The sequence below is a fragment of the Anopheles gambiae genome, chromosome 3, assembly GCF_943734735.2.
Source record: "Anopheles gambiae chromosome 3, idAnoGambNW_F1_1, whole genome shotgun sequence".
Lineage (NCBI taxonomy): Eukaryota > Metazoa > Arthropoda > Insecta > Diptera > Culicidae > Anopheles > Anopheles gambiae.
The window spans coordinates 64,524,856-64,544,537 of NC_064602.1; the positions used below are offsets into that span (position 1 = coordinate 64,524,856).

Sequence of the window (19,682 nt, forward strand, 5' to 3'; positions counted from 1 at the left end):
GTAAAAGTAAAAAAGTTCCTAAAAATCTGTTGATTTTTAAATAAGTTAGAATAACTTTTGTATATCATCGATGATTTTGAATGTATATATGTACAATATTTCAATAAGATTTAAAAGTTTTTTATGGGGTAAAACCATAGATAACAAATACTACAATATGCATATTACAGGCATTGATGATACCTGATTTGTAACTTTTAACATAAAAAAAGGTTCGTATAACTAAAAATTATTCAACAGCAGTGTTTATTCGCATTCTGTGTGTGAGTGTAGTTCAAAAAAGTGCAACAGTAACCATAATCAGTCTGGTGTCTAATCACTCATCCAATTCATTCCGATGAAAGGATCTAACCAGTGTCAGCTCTCCTTCGTATGTGTTGCACATGTCGTTGGTCATTGGCCCGAGGGATGTGTGCCGCTTTTATAAAAGTAAAACAGCAAATATCATAATATTTACGGTGCCTTTTGTGCGTCGTCACTATTTGCGACCGGTCTGTAAAGGTTGCGTCGGCATGGAAGGATACCACGTGAACCCAGCCGGGGAGAACATTGGCGAAGAGTGAAGTGACGCAATGAATACCGTTGCTAATTTGTGCATTCACCATCATTTCCCCCTTATCGTGCGAATTGCCAATGACACGCGACAGAACGGTGCTGAAGCCACCGGGCACACCATTTCCGATTCCACTCCGGGGCGGGTGAACGCAATAATTCCAGTTCATTACAGCGAGAGATTTGATCCCTGCCGATGGATGGCAATGGTACTGTTGCGCAAGCAGACAGCGAAAGGGATTATTAGCAAAAGAAGCTCATAAACAAGAAATTCTCGTTAGTGACAAAGAGCTGGGCCGGCAGGGATGGAGGTATACCGTTTTCCCGAGTGACGCTAGAAATGCTGACACTGACACGTCTCGAAACGTCCTGATTCTGGCAGTTGGCTCCTTAGCACGTCATTACACGGCTACCCGAGGGAGCCGATGCAGGGTTTGCGGTACAAATGCCGGCGAGGCGCAGTCATCTCTTTACCATTTACCAACAGGCCGGCCAGGGTGATGTTGTCAGAAGGCCGGGGAATAGACACTCGTTTATGGTCCGATGGATGGATTTATCATTCCATCCCCGGGCGGTGGTGGATCGTTAGGGCAAGCACTAAAAGGATGCGTCAGTTAGTGTCTGAAGGACTGTGTGATATCTTATCCTTGGCTGGAGCTAGTTCGACCGAGTCCTTGCAGCATCTACTACTCAACCGGGTATGGACTAACGAAGCCACACGATCCGGTCATGGTGGGCACAGGGCGTGTTGCACAACCATCAGGGTGGGCAAAGCGGGGAGCTTTTGCGTTCCAGACGACCGTTACCCATACTCATCGAAGGGTGTATGGTTGGATAAGGGAATAAAATGCAACTATTTACGAACACGTTCCGAGACTAACGATTCGACTGGTTGCGCATTAGGTTTTTGCTCCAGGGCGTATGTTTAGCGCCAGTGACGAGTGAGTTGCGCTCCGGAAGTGGGTCGCAAGAGATAGAAAAATCTGGACCATAGCGTCCGCTCGCTGCTTGATAGAAATCTGCAGAGATGGGCGTAGATTTAAGTTCTACGTTTGGACTTAAAGACTGGGAAGGCTCATGAATGTTAGTGGACAGCTGGTGTCAAATGAAGATACGTGATACGGGAGGTTATTTTTATGGAGCGGATAATTGGACGACTCTACTGAACATTATGACTGTTTGAATTCGCCCGGTAGGGAGAACATTGAAGTCCCAGGTGTTACACAGCGCATGTCTCTGTATCGGATATTGTTTCATTATGGCACAGCGAAGCAGAGCAAAACGTGTTGGGATGTAAAAGAAAAAAAATCAAATTAAATCTAAATTCCAAATGACTCCGGTTGGAAGAGCAGTCAGCAGTCAATGAAATATTTTACTTTTAATGGACCCTTAACCCTGGGAACGTACTTTGTACTCTAAATTGATTCTCGGAAACACCAGTTTAGGCATCTTCAATCGTTGTCGAATCGCAATAAACCATTTTCCATCGAACGTGAAGCAATAAAGCAAAACTAGAACGACATCATTCAAGCAGGGGCAGTTGGAGGCGTTTTTTAATGGCACTTTCTTTTAGGTTTTCCGGGAAATATGTGTGCTTTTTGTTGTTGCGGAAAGTGTCCTTTTCCGTTCATTGATTTGTTGTTTTTATTGTACTTTGTTACAGTGACAGCAAGATTGTAAAGCAATTCCGTCGTTAAAAATCTCGCATTCATTTTCATTTCTTCGCAAATGCCCTGTGTGAGGGTCCTGTGAGGTTAAACCGTCGGCGTAGTCCGTTTTCATTGCCTTTTCACCTCCCCACCGGAATGGACCATTTAGTGTGTGGCTCATCGTGGCTGGATTTTCGCGCGCGCACTACGTACGCTTTTGGGTGACTTCTTTTGTTAATGCCTTTGCCGTACGGCTATTTTATTGCTAAACTTTGCTGCTAAGGGTGCGAGAGCTTGACGCACTACCCGAAACGGCCATTTGAAGCATAAATTGAATGAGTTTCGCGCATAAATCTCACGATGGCACATTAATTTCGCCACCGGCCGTACAGACGTTTGATTAGCCGGGGGGAGAGGAAAATGTTTCTATTTCGTACCAAGAAAAAACGGTGCGCGAAACGGTCAGTCCAAAGTCGTTTTGAACAATTGTGTGTGTATCAGTCTTTCTTTTTTTATGTGTCTGTACGCAACGGTGTCGATCATTGCACCTTCATGTTCTGTCGCTTGGGTTGGTTGGCTCAGGTGGCTTATCCGGCGGGTCGAAAGGGCATTGGGATAAATTTATTGGCCAATTTAGACTTTGGAAGTTTGCAACTTCACTTTCACCGACGAAGCAGGGTGATGGGATACAGGAAAGCAAATCTTAATTTACCCACCCGAGGGTAGGGTGCAGAACAACTTTGCGACTTGATGCCTTTTAGTGGAGTAAGAAAAAGGAGCCTAATGGGCAACTTGTAAAAGAAAGTGGCGAATTAGAACAAAAAATTCGCTGGAAAGTCCCAGTGAATAGAATGTGCCTTAGTTGGTTAATAAAACGGAAAAGGGCTTCCGCAGCACAAAGTTGCTTCAATATCCTGATATATCCCGTCTAGTTTTCCATGCGCTGCCCTAGTGAACGTTAGTAGCAGCTGAAGGAGGACGATAAAAATAGAGAATATACTGCAAATAGAATTTTCATTCGAGCGTAAATAATATTCCTACGTATAGCACGTGCGTTTCCTTTTACGATTCGCTAAAATCCCCCGTCCAACATCGCGTGATGTTCCCTAGGTTTTGAGTGGGAGGCGCGAGGCAAAGCCATACCATTGCCCTTCCTCAAAACTTTCCAATACCATTTGTTGCGCCTTCTGTCCATGCGGAAAGTGCACACGAGATATTGTGTGTGTGTTTGTGTTTTTTGCCCTTCTCACTGCTTTTACGCGCATTCGAATCAGCCAATTTTCCAATTTTCACTAAATTTGCCCCCAAACGCACACGGAGCGGAGAAGTACAGCGTGCAAGGTAGAAGGTTTTAAAAAATCTCTCCTCGTAACAGTCGTAAGTTTTGGTCCCGTTTCGCGAACCTACCAGAGTCATGAGGCTTTGCTTTTTTTTTGGTGTTTCTGGGCTTTGGGTATTCCAGCCTGGCTCTGCGTTGTTTCGGTTATAGAATGAATTTTTCAGAACTTAACATTGCAACCAGTGTGCTGAACATTTGGTTTGAATTTTGCGGAAGGAACAAGAGTGTAGCCACAACGGTCTGGCTCCATATGCCGAAAGCAATGATAGCCGGCTAGCCAATCGTTTACAGTGAATCGTAAACATGTGTTATTATGATTATGATTCTATCGTGCTCCTTGTAAGCGATAAGGGTAAGTGTGAACGTTGAATTTTAACTTTTGAACAAAGGAAACTAATGAATGGTAAAAATTACACGAGCTGTTGATTTGATATGAAAATGAAGTGGAAGATTATTGGACAGTTTATTTGAAGGGCGAAGTAAAAACTAAAATAGTTTTGAGGATTTGAGCTTTAATTTATGTTCAATGTGTAGTTAATATCTTTGAAAATAGTAAAGCAGACATTTTGTAAATACTTATCTATTTACTTATCTATCCTGTGTGGAAAATGTTCTTGTTAATAATACTGTCAAATACCATTATGTTTGTACACCTTTTCATATCAACAACAACCAAAACATAACAAAAGGGACTCATAAATGCAAAATCTATTCTGTTATGTTGATGAAAATTTTTTTTTTTACCCGCTTAACATGAACAAGACAAAACAGTCTAGAAATCTATTCTAGTTAAAGAATGAACTTCGTACCGATGATTCAATTCTTGGCAGTTGATGCATGTTCTCCTTCAAGGTGAAGATTGAATCTTTTCAAGAAAGAATATATCACTCTACCGGTTAGTGAAAGGAAAGACAAAACAAGCAAAATCATTACCCGATGTTGATTAAGATTCGTTCGCTCAGCGCTACCGGGCAAACAAAGGTACGATAAATGGGTAGATGCCGAAGAAGGAAAAACTAAAAACCGCTATACGTCGCAAAGATTTTCATCGCGTTGATTACGTCTTATCGGATGAAAAGGAGGAAACTCTGAGCGTAACCAATCGGGACACGGTAAGGGCGCTGGTAATGGAGCAGCAGCTGCTGCTGTTCGTGGTGTGAAGCGTTTGTTGCGCACGGATACTAAGAAACAGGATGCGCGACTCGGTGACCGTGTTGTCTTGTAGTGTTGATGCTCGTGCTGGTGAAATGAAGGGAAGGTGGAAAGGAGGAATACACTGCCGGTGAGTGGATTTGTTATTAGTTGCATGGTGATTTAAGCGGCAGCAAGCTAACGGAATTCATTCCGGACGGAGTTGCCTCGTGTACCGCCAGTGCGGAACAAAAGTTACGCCAAAGATGAGCAGAGGTTCCTCCTGCTTTGCTAGATCATCGTCGGGCGAGAAAGGTTACTGCAAGCTACAACCGTGCTGGAAGGTGGCTTGGCAGTGAAATAAAGAAAACACATCTCTGTGCTCCCCCGACGACGACGACGACGATGACGGCAACGAAGCTGAGCAAACATATTTACATAAAAGGCAATATAGTGGTACAAATAGTGTGCCGTCCTGTCCCGGACCTGACACACTCGGTGCAAGGTGCCCAAGCAAGGTGATGGCATTTCGGACGGGTGTGGGAAGCGTGTAGTAGCGAGCGAGTTTTCCTCTGGACCGTGTTTATTTCGACGGCGAAGATGAGGTCCAGTGATAAGACAGTGAGCAAGAAGCTGGGATCTGACGCGTGGACCGAGATTTATTACGTTATCCATCAAAGGGAACACGAACGCGCATTTTGCCGCCTTGGGTGAGCGCGTGCGTTTCGTAGGAGCGATGTTTTGTAACCGCAATGTGATCCCTTCGGGACCTTTTGCCGCGCAGAGACCGGCGCGAGACGGTGGCAGGTGGCAGGTAATAAAGTCTTGCCGCGCTTGTCTACACGGGCGCTGTCATGTGGAGCTGTGTTCATTAAGCGTGTGTCTGTTAGTTTACGCTTCCTTTACTGCAAAGTCAAAGCCACCCAAGTGAAGGAGAGATGAATTTACCCGCCCATGTGCAGACGCTACCTTGGAGGGAAAGTTTCCCTTTGGCACGGTGCAGAAGGCGAGGGCGTTGAAGATGAAGCTGTTGGGTACGCTCAATTTTACGCACGAGGTAACTTTTTGCCATTGCTATTGGCTGTGCGGGGGTGGTAGTAATTATTGTTTGAAATATTTCGCTCTTCGCTGCGCGTGTGTAAGAATATTGACTACAACTGCGTACTCTTACAGGGGAGATATATCTTCAGGGAAGGAAGGATATTTGAAGGGAGGCTAAAAGATGAAAATGTATCCTTCGTTACACAGCAGGATGCAATTGCCGTTGCTTGGGTTGGCTTGGAAATATGCAATGACAAAAGTGTGAAAAGTTTCGACAATGTGTGGGAAAAGCAGCCATAATTCAAAAGTGAACAATAGTTCGCAAGAGACAACTGATGCTATCGTGTGTTTGTGTTGTATTGCACTTTTTTGCAATTGTAAGAGGTGGCCGATTGTTACTTTTCCTAAACTTTGTATAATTTAATCGTTTGTTAGTATCGATATTCTAACATTTATATTTTTTAATCAGGAGAGACGGCTTTACCGTTTATGTTTATGTAAAAAAATGTGGAAATTTTGAGGATGTTTTATGAAATCTTCAAGGATATTAATTTCGACTTTTTTTTTATTAAAAGTGTATAAAGAAGTATTTGAATTGATAATTTAAAAAAAATGGGTTGTACCTAAAATAGTTTGTAATAAGTTCTGATTGTATGTCAGGACATTCAATTACCACACTGAGTGCAGAGTGTAAAAATAAAAAATAAATGAAAAAATAATCATCTTCCTCTTAGGGGAAATAAATAACCCATACAGTGTATTTCAAATCTTTTTTTTTTTTGATAAATTTCTGAACAAGAGGTAAAACAATAGCTGGAAATGGATGCAAATTTACTTCATGTTGTCATTTGACAAAAACTGCCTACGGTTGCATGAAGTGTATAAGTGTAAGAGTGTGGAGTGTATCATGACTGTAAGCAAATAAAATGTACACAATTTTGAATAATAAACAGTCTCATTAAAAACTATATCGCGTTGACACTCGCAAATAAGCTACATCATGAAACGACAGCTATGAATCACGGCTTTTGTTACATCGCTCTAGTTTCTTACGGCCATAACCGAGCTTGCAACCGTACCGTTTGTGCAAATTTACCCATACCGCAACCGAAAATTAATCATCCTAATTTTAGCATAACTCACTACCACGGGCTGCATACCAACGGCGTACTGCATAAACTAGGTAGCCTCAATGCTTTCCGAGAATGACATCATTTGGCACAGGCATGGGCAGCTGATGTACGTTCATGATGTGCACATACTCCGTCACTGGGGCAAGGTAACAGCGGCCGAGCAGTTGTAGTACCGCAAGATACAACGCTTTGGTACATTGGTATTCCTGGCGGCGCTTGTGATGAAGCCCTGAAGCCGAATCCACTGAGAGACATACAAAAAACGACGAACGCAACAGCAAACACAGACGCAAAGTGTAGCAGCCTTATTTTATTTGTCTGTAGCCGTTCCGTTGCTGACCCTCGAGCCTTTTGCTGGTGCCTAAATCTGAAACTTCCGTGCATTATCATTCAGCTCACGATGGACACTGGTCTACGTGTACATGGAATATCGGAGCGAAAAAAAGAGCTAATGACACGCACACGAAATCAATGGCTAATCCACACCGGTTTACCGATTCCATCCGAACGGAACAGGCAATGTTGCTTCGGTGTGAAAGGGAATCTCGCCGACAGAAAGTGTATTTGGATGCAAATTCGTTCCATTACACCACGTGTTTTGAACGCTTATTTACGCAATATGCCGACTCTTACACCCAATGACGCAATGCAGCGGTGTGGGTGCTAAGCGACGGGACGAGTATTTGCGCTGGAAAATAAAACGTTCAATCCTTGTTTTGCGGTAGATTGGCTTGACGATGTTTTGGGTATATTGAGCAGCAGAATGAGGAATAGAATTTTACTGGTTAACTTGCGGGAAACGGATGGATTTTACTTCCGCTAGAAGAAGCAGCAGGCTAGGTTCGTTAAAGTTTTACAGTCAATGGTAATCAATCACCGCCCAAGACTTATGGGGCTTAACATTACCCAATGACCCAATTAAATTTTGGTTTCATTATCCATAAGGAATTTATAGCCAAGCAAGAGGAAGGAGGCGAAGGAAATGACTGCACAAAATATGGAAAAAATATGTGGTCACCTTCTTAAAACTTAGAATAATTAAAATAAAATAACTTTTGAAGAAAGCAGTAAAATTCAACAATTGAGCAATTGATATAAAACTTTTTTTTAAAGAGGTGTCTTTTTTACGATTTAAGTGGGACACTTCGCCCTCATCTTCATCTAACAGAATCGAACAAATCTGAAATCGATCAAATGGTCCAAGATATTGTAGTAAGTAGATTAGACAAAGCTTCCATGTAGCCTCCCCAATGGCCATAACAATGAGTCCGGAGCTAGAGCATTCAGTAGTTATTTTTCATTTCAAATATCCCGAAGAACAGCAAAGACGACAACTTCGGGGAAACTCTTAATCCCAGCCATATACTTTCCAAGCACCTCCTGGCCGAGTTTTCAATAGAGGCTGGATGTTTTGGATTCGTTTTGAGTGTAGAGATTGTCTTGACCCCGGCGGACGTGCTTCTCTCCTTGAGATTGTGTTTATTCAAACGATTAAACAGGGATTTTGCTACAGCAACCCCTCCGGAGTATGCCGTCTAGCCCGGTATGCTAAGCAGGCGAATGAAGCTGACGGAAAATTTAATTGAATCCAGTCAAACACGTCTCCAACTTAACATCCCTGCCCGATGCGGGCAGCTTATTGTTTCTGCTTGCCTGTGGAGTGGTACTGTTTTAAGTGAAAGAACATAGTAGCGCCCGGATTCTGATTAGGCTTAGTGTGCTTTTAACGAACTTGATGGATTGAGTGGGCACCTCGGTACGAAGTGGAGTTAATGTGGTTCTCGTTGTTCTTTTTCAATTACAGATTTTACGATACGATCAAGGACCTTCGTTTTGCACGAGTCTTAAAGGTAAGGCAATCACTTCTGGACGTTGTAAGAATATCTTCTTCACTCAGATATTTACAGTACACTTGAAGATGTGACTTGACAAATTGATGCAAAACTTCTCGTTACAAGTATCCCGATCACATGTAAACCGTGTTGAGCTTCCATTGTTTTCTCCCCTGTGCAACGAGGTCACAAAAAGATACCCATCTTCAATCTCACCCGTCCAAAACGCAAAACCTTTTTGCTGGGTAGTTTGTATGGTAGAAAAGAAATGAAATCACAGGCAAATAAGTGAATCTCACGCGATTTAATCTTTCCGTCGATGTTCCCCAGTCCCGCGTGACGTAGCATGCCACAAATGGAAGATTGCTTGGAAGCGTGTAGGCCCTCGGGGCCGTTGGCGAGCTGGTGCGCGATAATTTGCCATAATCTTTTGCACGTAATTAATTGTACGCACGCGAGTTGGGCTTTTTGAGCTTTGCGGTTGGTGTGTCTCGTATTGGCCTTGTGCCATATTTTAGGGCTTGATGTTGCTGCTGCTCGACTTGGTCCAACAGTCGCGCAAATGCTGCACTGAAAGCCTAAATTATGGTGCATTTTAGCGATCGGATCGGCAGGAGGCTACACTCCCGGATGGCGAGCAATCACGGAAAGGATAATTGATTTTAACGGCTGTCAAGAGCAATCAATTAGCGAATCGGTGCATTCGAAACGATTTGGCTTAACTTCTTTCAAGGAAACGGTTCTAGGAAGAATATGTAAAGCATTTTTGAAAAAAAAAGTTGTTTCGGGTGAGATTAACTAAAGTTTAATCAATTTGAAGATATTTCAAAGATATTAGTGCTTGTATTATTCAATGGCAGTAAACAATGGCTTTAGAATTACTTAAATTTCATATTTTTTAACTTTTAACAATTAAATTCTACGGTATTGCTTTCGTGATATAAAACTACAATTGCCATAAATCTGCTCAAACACCTTGTGAAATTATCACGATTCCTACATGAGTCAAATATCGATGGCTTACCGACAAAAATAGGTGCGTTAGAGCCAAACATTTATGAACACAAATTGATGACCTAGAGGCAAAAATTGATGTGCATTGTTAAAAATTAATGCCTTAGAGTCAACATTTGGCAGCAACGACTGTAAATGAACAGAACTGACATCCCGGGTCTTAAATAGCCTATTCCTGTAGTGGTTAATCGCAATGCTAGGTGGATCGTGGTTGTTGCACCAAATATGAAGATGAAAAGTATAAGGTTTTAATAAACGATAGATGAGTCATACCATTGCATAAGAAAAGCTTTATTACTGTTATTACTGAAGCAATGCAAACCCGTCCACGGTTATAAATCTCGCAGGAAAGGTTCCACCTCACATCACCTCAACCAACTGGTAAGAAGTTAAGGTCAAACTTGAACAATATTTACCGCGGTTCAAAGAGAGACAGAGAGAGATCTGCAAAAGAAAATGCTCAACGTATGGCAGCTGTGCAAACAGCGATAAATTGTCAGCTCAAACTCACCAAGCCCTTACCATCCGGTGTCCTCTTCTATGCGATCTCCAACCTCCACAGCGTTACAAACATGTCAAACAAAAGAAACGTCGGAAAGAATAAACAAACACCCGTACTGTTCGGAGAAATATATATAAAAAAACACACTGACACCCTCACATCACTGCTTGCGTGTGGAAAGAAAATTGTCGTGAAGCGATTGAAAAATCAAACAGTGCGTTTGGTGCTTCGGGTGCAATTTTGCAGTCAGTGGATTTTGCCCTTACGTTTTCCAGAGACGTCAAGGGCCCTTGGCCTGTCCGTGTGCTGTGTTTGTACGCTCGTCGCCACAATCCACGTCCATTTCATATGGGATGATTTTTCATTCCTCAAGGATTGCTACGGAAATGGCTTCTAAGCTTGCGTTACTCCTTCCGGGAATGCACGTAAACGGAACGTTTGGTAAACAGATAAACCCACGTTAAGTAGGGCTTGAGCTGTCTGTGAAATGCATGCTACATTTAATGCGAGCACGACAGTCGTGAGACATGAGATGGCAGTGACATTGATTGTCCCGTGACGGTTCGGTACGGGTTCGGTACTGGCATAGTTGCCCTAGGTCACGGAAGCTCACAACGTTCGATCCGCACACTATGGTGCACAGGTTCCGAAATGTACCAACTTGTGTTTGTATGTCTAAGCCTCCCTCTCTCTCTCTCACACACACACACACACACCTCTTTTGGTCTCCCTGTTGCACCGAAGTGCATTTGGTAACAGCGAACAAAATAAGTACTTCCTACTGTTAAAGGCAAAAAAAACACAACAAAAACAAGGCAAACACTCGCGTAAGAATCGAACGTTGGAAAGGAGAAGTAGTGCAGTAGTGGAAGTGAATGAAGCAAAAATACACACAACCACGCTCGCACACGACGGGAGAGTGTTTGGGAAGAAACAAAATGGCAATGTCAATGTTTGAACAAAATATATGTTTTAATGGATTACCACTCTTGCGGTGAAGTCCCGGACAATGTGTGATGTTGGAGATTCGAGCTGGAGTGGCTGTGGGTGGCCGTGATGGTTTATTTTTACTAGCTGCACGCCATAGCCGCTTTAATTTCATGTGACGCTTGCCATCGCCCGAAGGAACGTGGCAGTAGTAGAAGGATTTGGGTTTTACTCTCGACGAGGGAATGAATATGTTTTAAGGTTGACGCATTTTTTTGTTACCATTTTTTGAAGCATTTGCTCAACGTGTAGCGTGGAAGCGTTTTTGTTTTAGCGCAGTGGGGATTTTTGTCTCTCCTGTAAGTAAAAGAAGCGATTTTGCTGGTTCGAGCGATGAATGGGCGAAATGTGCATTAGCCTCGGTGGTAAAGTGCAGGTTTTTTTATTCGATTTTCGGCAGTGGGTAAACAGGATCTGCTTGCGTAGTACGATAGACTTTGGTAGATTTGATCATTTTATATTTTCTCTCGTTTTCGCATTGGAATAATGAAAGATTAAAATGCTTTTGGTGGAGGTGAGTTCGCTTTTAGTAAAGGTTTTATTCTTATTTCAACATTGAATACACTGAATGTACTAATGGAAATATGAAGCAAACAGCGTTGATTTAAAGCGCAAACAAGTGTAAGGTGTGTAATGCCTTTAACAAGCTGTAATGATGATGGGTTAGACATGCAAATTGCATTTATTTAGAGTTACTTGATTTGAACATTTTGTTTTGTTTTTGAGGTTAAATTCCCAAAACAGGAATATTGCAACGTATAGCATACATGCAAAGTACATGGTGGAGTAAAATGCACTAAAAATAAAGAACAATTCCACCACAAAACACTTGCGGTGACACTCCTGCCATCTTGACACGGACGAGCAATCATCGTACTTGTCGCGAGCACGCAATCGTAGCTTATGTCCTTCATGCTTCCTCATAAAAGCTCGTAAACACATCACCACCACGCACGACAGTTTGCGGGAACGTTTCGTTGATTTGTCGAAGTATCAACCCGAAACAAAGTAAACATTTCAAGTTCTCGTTCCGGCAAAGCTGTTCCGCAATAAGGCACCGTGCCGTTTGTAATCGTATTTCGTCACGCAAATAGGTGAGTTCAAGTGGATGGGTACACACTGACCAAACAACCAACTGTTCGCTCGGTCAGCGAAAGTGATGCATTAAATCGTTTGCTCCTACAACCGCGTCACCATAGTCGTGCTATGCGCCTTGTGGCAGCGGGCCATACCAGGATTATCGCTAAAGTTCCCGTGCAGAGCGGTTTGCTTGCGGCGAGGTATAAATAAATGATCATCAATTAATTCACATTCATTACGGGTGTGATGCGCCGTTACCCGCGTGTGTCTTTCGACTGCCCTCGCTGTGTTGGCGTTGGTGACGCGTAAGTCGGTGCGCTTAATGAGCCGTTGCTAAATCGTACGTTGAGAATTGTGCCAGCGTCTTACAGGTCTAAGGGAGTTTACCCGTACCTTAAAGGAAGCATATGGGAAGAAACTTATGTAGCATGTCGTAGTACTCCTAACAGATGAAGGGTGGTGCAGGGGATTGCGTGTGCTGATCTCACCACAGGAAATGGCACATCATTTGCGTGTGTTTACGAGATTCCGGACCAGGAAGAAGCTGTTCCTTGTAATACGACGCATTTCGGCAAGGTTAAGTGCTCGAAGAGAACTATCGCTAAACTTATCAAAGCATTAAGGAAACGAACTGAAGTACCCGAAGGTCATGAGCTCTAACCTCTAAAGGCTAATGGGTTAAGCAGCGATATATTGGATGGGTTGAAAAATTCCAGTGGGACATTAAACATCCCAGCACTGAACAAAAAAACACGCTCACAAACGCTTGCGAATGGTGTACAATCGAACAATTTGTTGCACCATCTTGTTCATGCTGTTTTACGATGCAAAACTCCATGGGCAGCGTGAACTGCCCGGGCGTGGTATCTGTGTAACGTTCGCTTCCCATTTCTTCCTGCTGAAAGTTTCCCACCACCGCCACCACCACCGTCGATATAACGCAATAACTTCCAACCAACCGGTAGGCGCATCTTCAAATGCATCCTGTGGCAAAAGATTCGCAAAGAACCCGTACCTCCTATGACGACGACGACGAAATATTTACGACTCGACCTGGCACGGGTGCATATAAATATCGAGTCCCCCGCATTCAAGAGGCCCCGGCCACGGTAAATAATAACTCTCAACGTGAGATTACGTGTAATTCGAGAAACGGAACGACTGTACAAATGCAAAGACACGGTTTTATCCCGGTGCCGGGTGGCTGATGTTGGCGACACTGGCCAAGGGCATCCTTGCGCACATCCCGGGAAGCTGGCTGCCTACGAGGGAACGGGTAGAATGTGCATCACAGCAGTAGCTGCAGCAGCTGCAGCTGAGGAATTAAACAGCGGAACTAGTAGACTACTGGCTCGCAAAATAACAAGCACATTTATCAAACGGAATGCAGAGGTTGACTTGCTAAATGATGCGGCTATGAATTATTGACTCAACGGGGCAGAATGGGCAAACTGTGATCAGGAGCCTCGTCCGGGTTTCGGTAAGGTTGGGCAAGTGAGTGGGTGGTCGAGTCGCGTTTAGAGATTGGAACTAGTGGGATGATTATTGCAGCAAATGGGATTTGGTTGCACTTTGACATCGTACCGGATACGAGAAGCTTTGCTGGTTTGGTATCCGTTGCAATAGCTAAGAGGTGATAGGATTGTGGTGTGATTTAATTCCAAAACATGTTTGCTATTGGGGATGAATCAAATATTTATGAGCAAAAAAGGATTTAGCTTTCCGTAAAACAGTAATTAAGAACGTCTTTTAACTGGTGGGCGATACAATACAACCCCTGCTTTGGAACACGTTGGAGAACACACAAATTAAAATCAAACTGTTCATATCTTCAATCGTTCATAGCAAATTTAACAATTATTTAAGCGATTTGTATAGGAGTTCATAATGAAGAATAATCAAAGACCGAAACCTGTACAAATTATTAGTTTAAGTATCTAGAAAACAGTTAATCATTATACCACTCAAATAGGGTGTAAGTAGCTAAGGACCATGAAAAAAGAACCAAATATAACCAAATATTTAATTATTACAATTGGTTAGAAAGTAACTCAAGACATACCAAACTCCTATATTACCGCTAATAACTCTAAGTACATCGTAATTGAAATGCAAACTTTACCCAATGCCAAGGTGCAACTTTTTGTGTAATAAAAAGTGAGAAAATGTTAATTATAATGAATATAACATCGTGCGGAATAAGGATGAATCATACTTAATACCTTCAAAATGCGTGAAAAACCCCAATTCGTTTAATAAAAACCGATCTTCATACTACACGAATAGATTAATTTCCAGGACAAGACACGATGTGATAATCAACAGACTCTCAAAGGCGCTACAGAACACATTGTAAATAGGAGAATATTCGGAATGAAATGATACTAGTTCATAGGCAGAAATAAATTTAACTGATAATTTAGACTCGTTAAATATTCTCTTTAACGAGTTATGTATTGCTCATCATGGGTTCAAGCCCCAAATGGACCGTGCTCCCATACGTAGGACTGCCTATCCTGCTATGGGTAAATCAATAGTCACTGAAAGCAAAGCACTAGTGGTACAGGCAGGCCTTGACCGACAACGGTTGTTGTGCCATAGAAGAAGAAGAAAAAAAATTCTCTTTGAGCAATATTTGTAAAATCTACCTACAATTTTATGTAACAAAGCTTGCGTGTATGATTAGTGGTGAACGATTTCGTTGATATTAAAATGATATTTAAATGATAATCATTTGAAATGCTGTCCTGAATATAATAACGTGGATTTACGACGTAGCCTAAACAGAAGAAATTAGAACAGGTACTATAAAAAAGAAACGCTGTTTCAGGAAATAGAAATATTTCATAGAAGGTGTGTGTTTTCTATTTCGATAAAACAGTCGCATATAGGTATAGGTGGCTACTGCGTATCGATAAATAAATAAATCTTAATTATTATTTTACTCGAACCTATATTTCAATCATTTCATTGCTCAGAACGAAATAGTGATTGTTAGAAAAGACTAGTACACATATTGTAACAAAACAATCAAAAGGGACTTTCACAGAGTCTCTAATCAAAATATAAAATTTTTAATTTTCCTTCAAAAACAACCATTTTGAAAAAAAACCCTAAAATAAATCGTAAAGAAGTTAATTAACATCACCCTTTAAATGAAACGCGGTTAACTCATAATGCACGTTAATGCAGGGTTATTACCAAACCGTCCGTTGAACCATCCGCTATCGTTGGTTGGAAAAGGTTTCATCTGCTGCCACCATTGTCTGAGGCAAATGTGTTAATCTACACTGCTTAGCTCTTGTTGAGGCACCGGTAAAAAGCACAACCAAATACGGTGTTGGCGTTATAAGCGCAACGGTAGCTCCAACCGAGCTCATTTCACGTTGGCTGGTATTCATTGTTAGGTGAAGCTCATTTTTGGCATACGTTCTTGCTACCATGTGAAAGAAAGGGTCTCATCATTTCGTTCCGTTTTTTTCTTTTCTTCAACAAAGCTTCATGCAAAAAGGAGAAAAAATACATACATGATGAAGCGTATTTTTGAATGGAACATGGTGTGATTAAATAATACTTCCAGGAATACGCTAGCGAATACGCGGAATGATTAAATGGCTGTTGAAATTATGATCAATGGGTTCTGTTGCACAGAATGGCAGGTTACGCGCTGTACATTGTGTCCGTGGATATTATCTTTTATTGGTTGACAGATAGCCACCAATTGACCGCCAATGGCCAATGCACTTAAAGCGAATGGAGCCCATTTCTGTGATGCATTCCGAATCCCGAAACCCGTTGTTGCGGTCGACTAATGTGGTGTTGCCTTTTTATTGTGATTTGCTTTACTGATTTCGCTGATTGCACGGAATGAAATTAAAAAAGTATGTGCCCGCATGTAAAAATTTACCCGCACTTGGTTGTGGGATGTGGGAGACAAGGGGGATAATGTGTAGCAACCAGCAAAAAAAAAAATATGAAAAATGTGCCAAATAAACGTTCATTATTACTTCCCCTCGTTGGCTGTGCCTCTGTAAAGCTCGTGCATTTCCTTCCCAGGTCTCATTTATGCCTTTCGGCGATGTCGTCGTCGCCGACGTCCAGCATTCGTTCCTGCTCTTGCTGCGACCATCATTGAGGAAGCGTTCCGTTGCGAGTGAAAGTGGTTCAACCGGAGCAACCCGTGTCGTCGTACATAATCGTTGTCCGCTTGACTTTTACCGTAGCAGCTGCCGGTGGTCGACCCCATGTCGTGTATGCGTATCTCCACACGTGTATGGTGTGTGTTTGTTGTTGCAAATTGTACACTGTTTCTCGTGCATGGTCCTGGGTCAGGAAGTTTCCATTACGCGTTGGGTTGGGTCGAGACCGCGACAAGTTTCGGTGATGTTGATGCATTTTTTTTCATACTCTGTGTCTCTCTATCTTCCCGGCTCCGGGTTTTGTTGTTTGCATCGTTTTACATATTTTGTGCATAAATGTGCTGCAATTCCCTTGCCCGAGCGTATTTCGAGTGAAAGTTTTCCTCCGAGTGTGAGGAGTGTTTCTACCCGTTGAGGTTCAATTGGGTGTTGTTCGCGAAATGGGTTGAACCTTTGGGTCACATTTTTTGGAAAACCACCTAAAAGTAAAGGAGCCGCACCATCCCTAGCTGACATTTTGTCTGAATCTTGTGGGTCCGAAAAACCGGGTGTGACATTTTGCGGTCACAAGTGTGTAGTTGAATAATCGGGGCAGCAAATTAGTGCAGGACTGTTTTTTTGGAGCATTTCGAGGGAGGTTGAGCGATGATGATGATGATGAATTGCACAACGTAGCGGTGTGTTCACGAGTTGGTAAAATGTTGGCATTTGCAGATCGGTGCGGATCGATATGCATCTGTTGTCCTTGTCCGGTTATGCGGATGAAGCTGTGGAGCTTGACTTGTGCCATTGTTTGCCCTTTTGGTTATGCATATTTCACATTGGATTGTCATTTTTGCGCTGGGTAGAATTGCTCAATCAGGTTTAATTTTTGTAAGATATTTAAAATGTGTGTCAAAGATAAATTGTTTAATCAGCATGTACGTAACCTGGCGTATCGTTGCAGTTTTGAAGCAGGGAGGGTTTTATTTTAATTCAATTTTTCGTTCAGCTTTCCACCGAGATGTCAGATTGATTTGGAAATTAATGCCGCAATGGTACATGGTGGCATGGTACATAGCCTCAATGGTGCAACTACAATTTTAAGGTAAAATTATTTACCTTCCTATTATGAAGGTTGGTTCTCAGTAACGGTAAGTTTGTAAACATAATATAATACAGAGAACCAACGAAACAGCAGAGTAAACAGTAAGCTATATAATGAAAGAAGAAACATTCGAATAAAAAAACTCTAGCCTCAACCAGAGCCAAAACAATTTTCGTTGGTTAACGTATCGTTTACAGTAACTATTTGCCGTATGAAACTATTTGTTTTGCACTGTACCATCAGCCAACGAAAACACGGAATCACTGTACCGTGTAAAGTGGGAAAATCGTATTGCTCTCATTGTGGCTTGAAGGTATACTTTTATCTTGATGTCTGTGCAGCAAACCTGACCGATAAAATGCACTTTAATTTTTCTAACCGTGGAACCAACCTTGCATCAACCGACCGCACACTTTGAACAGAGGCAAGCCAGAGATCCGTTTCGTTATGCCACGAAGAGGAAATGCAACGATGAAAAAAAAAAACAAGATAAAAAAAGAACAAATAAGCAGAACAAATATACTGAAACGGGTACTGATTCGAATACGAAGTACTATTAACCTTTCGTAGTATCTTTGTAGAAGTGGCTTCGATAGCGAAATGTGCTTTTTCCTCACTTTTGATGGTTTGGAACATTTTAGTTCTTTCCTCAGTTGAAAAGCATCAACAAGTGAGAAAACGTTCAAGAGTTTCCATTTTCCCATCGTTTGCCTTGGGTGTTCGTCAATGTTTGCCATCGTGAAAGGATTGTGAACTGGACCGAGCCCTGGACGCATTTCCCTGAAACGTCATCGGCGAGGGGTTTAAGTGTAATAGAAACGATCGCTTTTACGGGCGACCTGACAGCTTGACCAAACAATTAACGACCAGCACACGCAGAGACTGCAGGTTGGGAAAGTGTGGCAATATGGGCGAGAGTATGTGCTCATGATTGTCTTACAATTGAGCAAATATGTTCATACAGTAAGTGTCGATCCTTCGGTATGGTCACGTGCGGTTTATGTGATGCCACACTTTGGCCGGACACTAAAAGGACAAACGTAAATGTCATCATTCGCGATGCTATTACCGGGCCATCGCTAGCTCTATTAGGTTCGAACCTGGTTGCGTCCGGGCGAACGGTGCGCTCATTATGCTATCCCTGTGAGTGTATGTCAGCGTGCGTGGCTACTCCGACGGGATGAAAACGTGCAAGCTTTAATGGACACGGTAATAAACCATAATGTTCTATTAGCTGCCATTAGTGTGTGAACCTGAAGGAAGGAACCACGAGAGATTTGGGTTTACGAGCATGCATTTGACGGGTCGTTTAGTAGGAACATGTGCACAGAGCATTATATATATATCAGCACTGCACACTACATATGGTTGTGAAAAGGGAATGGATGCAGATTTAAGGGGAGCACTTGAGCACTGTGCGCTTGACACTGTTTGCGGAGACTTCATTCAAGAGGGTTAAGTTAATTATTATAACAATTGTTCGCATAAATAGCTGTAGTGCTAAAGTATGAAATGTGCATCTTGGCGGATACCGTATATGCAAACCATAGCTCGAATTCCAGTTGTCTCATTGAGCTGATTTCACGTTAATTCAATCAGTGGTGTGTGTTTGTGGTAGATTAGGGTGTAACCTCCGTAGTTCATTAGGAATGTACGTAGAATACCGTGGATAATAAACCACTTGCAGCATTAGCACGTTCTAATGCAAGTTCAATTTCAACGAACTGATTCGCCTTATAAACAGGATGCTTCAGCTAAACCTCACTTAGTACATGATTTATGAGAGGTTAATTATAACATGCTCTAGGACTCTCAGACAAACCAACCCAATCGTTGAATGTGCTCTTCCTAGCTTTGTGCGGTGTGTATGGTTTTGTATAAACTTATTAACCAATGATACATCTGGAAACAACTTGATTTGAACAAAGTTGGTTGTAGTTTGAGATGTTACACCGCCGGTCAACTATCAGCCAAATGCGCACGCTGGTAGATTCCATTATAAACACCATCGAACAGTTTGACCTCTACCGGAGGCTGACAATGACAGTTTGCATATTTTTAGGTGCAAAGAGAATCTATTAATTTTCTCCAATCATGGTGTGGGTGGGTTGCATTGTGTGGCCATGTTCGGCAAGCCAGCACTTTAACGGTACGGCCAAAATGGCCAAATTCCAGCGGCAAACAAAATTTATGGAT

The 19,682-nt window shown here is 42.3% G+C and overlaps 1 protein-coding gene across 12 annotated transcripts in view; it reads left to right on the plus strand.

Moving 5' to 3' along the window:
- LOC3291124 (proteoglycan 4) overlaps window positions 1–19,682 on the plus strand; it is a 122,451-nt gene that overhangs the window by 24,708 nt on the left and 78,061 nt on the right. For 10 of the 12 annotated variants that reach the window (XM_061656307.1, XM_061656308.1, XM_061656309.1 and 7 more), the window contains one exon: window positions 8,650–8,695. The exons of the other annotated variants lie outside the window; for them this stretch is intronic. The gene's annotated coding sequence lies outside the window, so the exon portion shown is untranslated. The remainder of the gene's footprint in view (window positions 1–8,649; window positions 8,696–19,682) is intronic. 12 annotated transcript variants of the gene reach the window in all.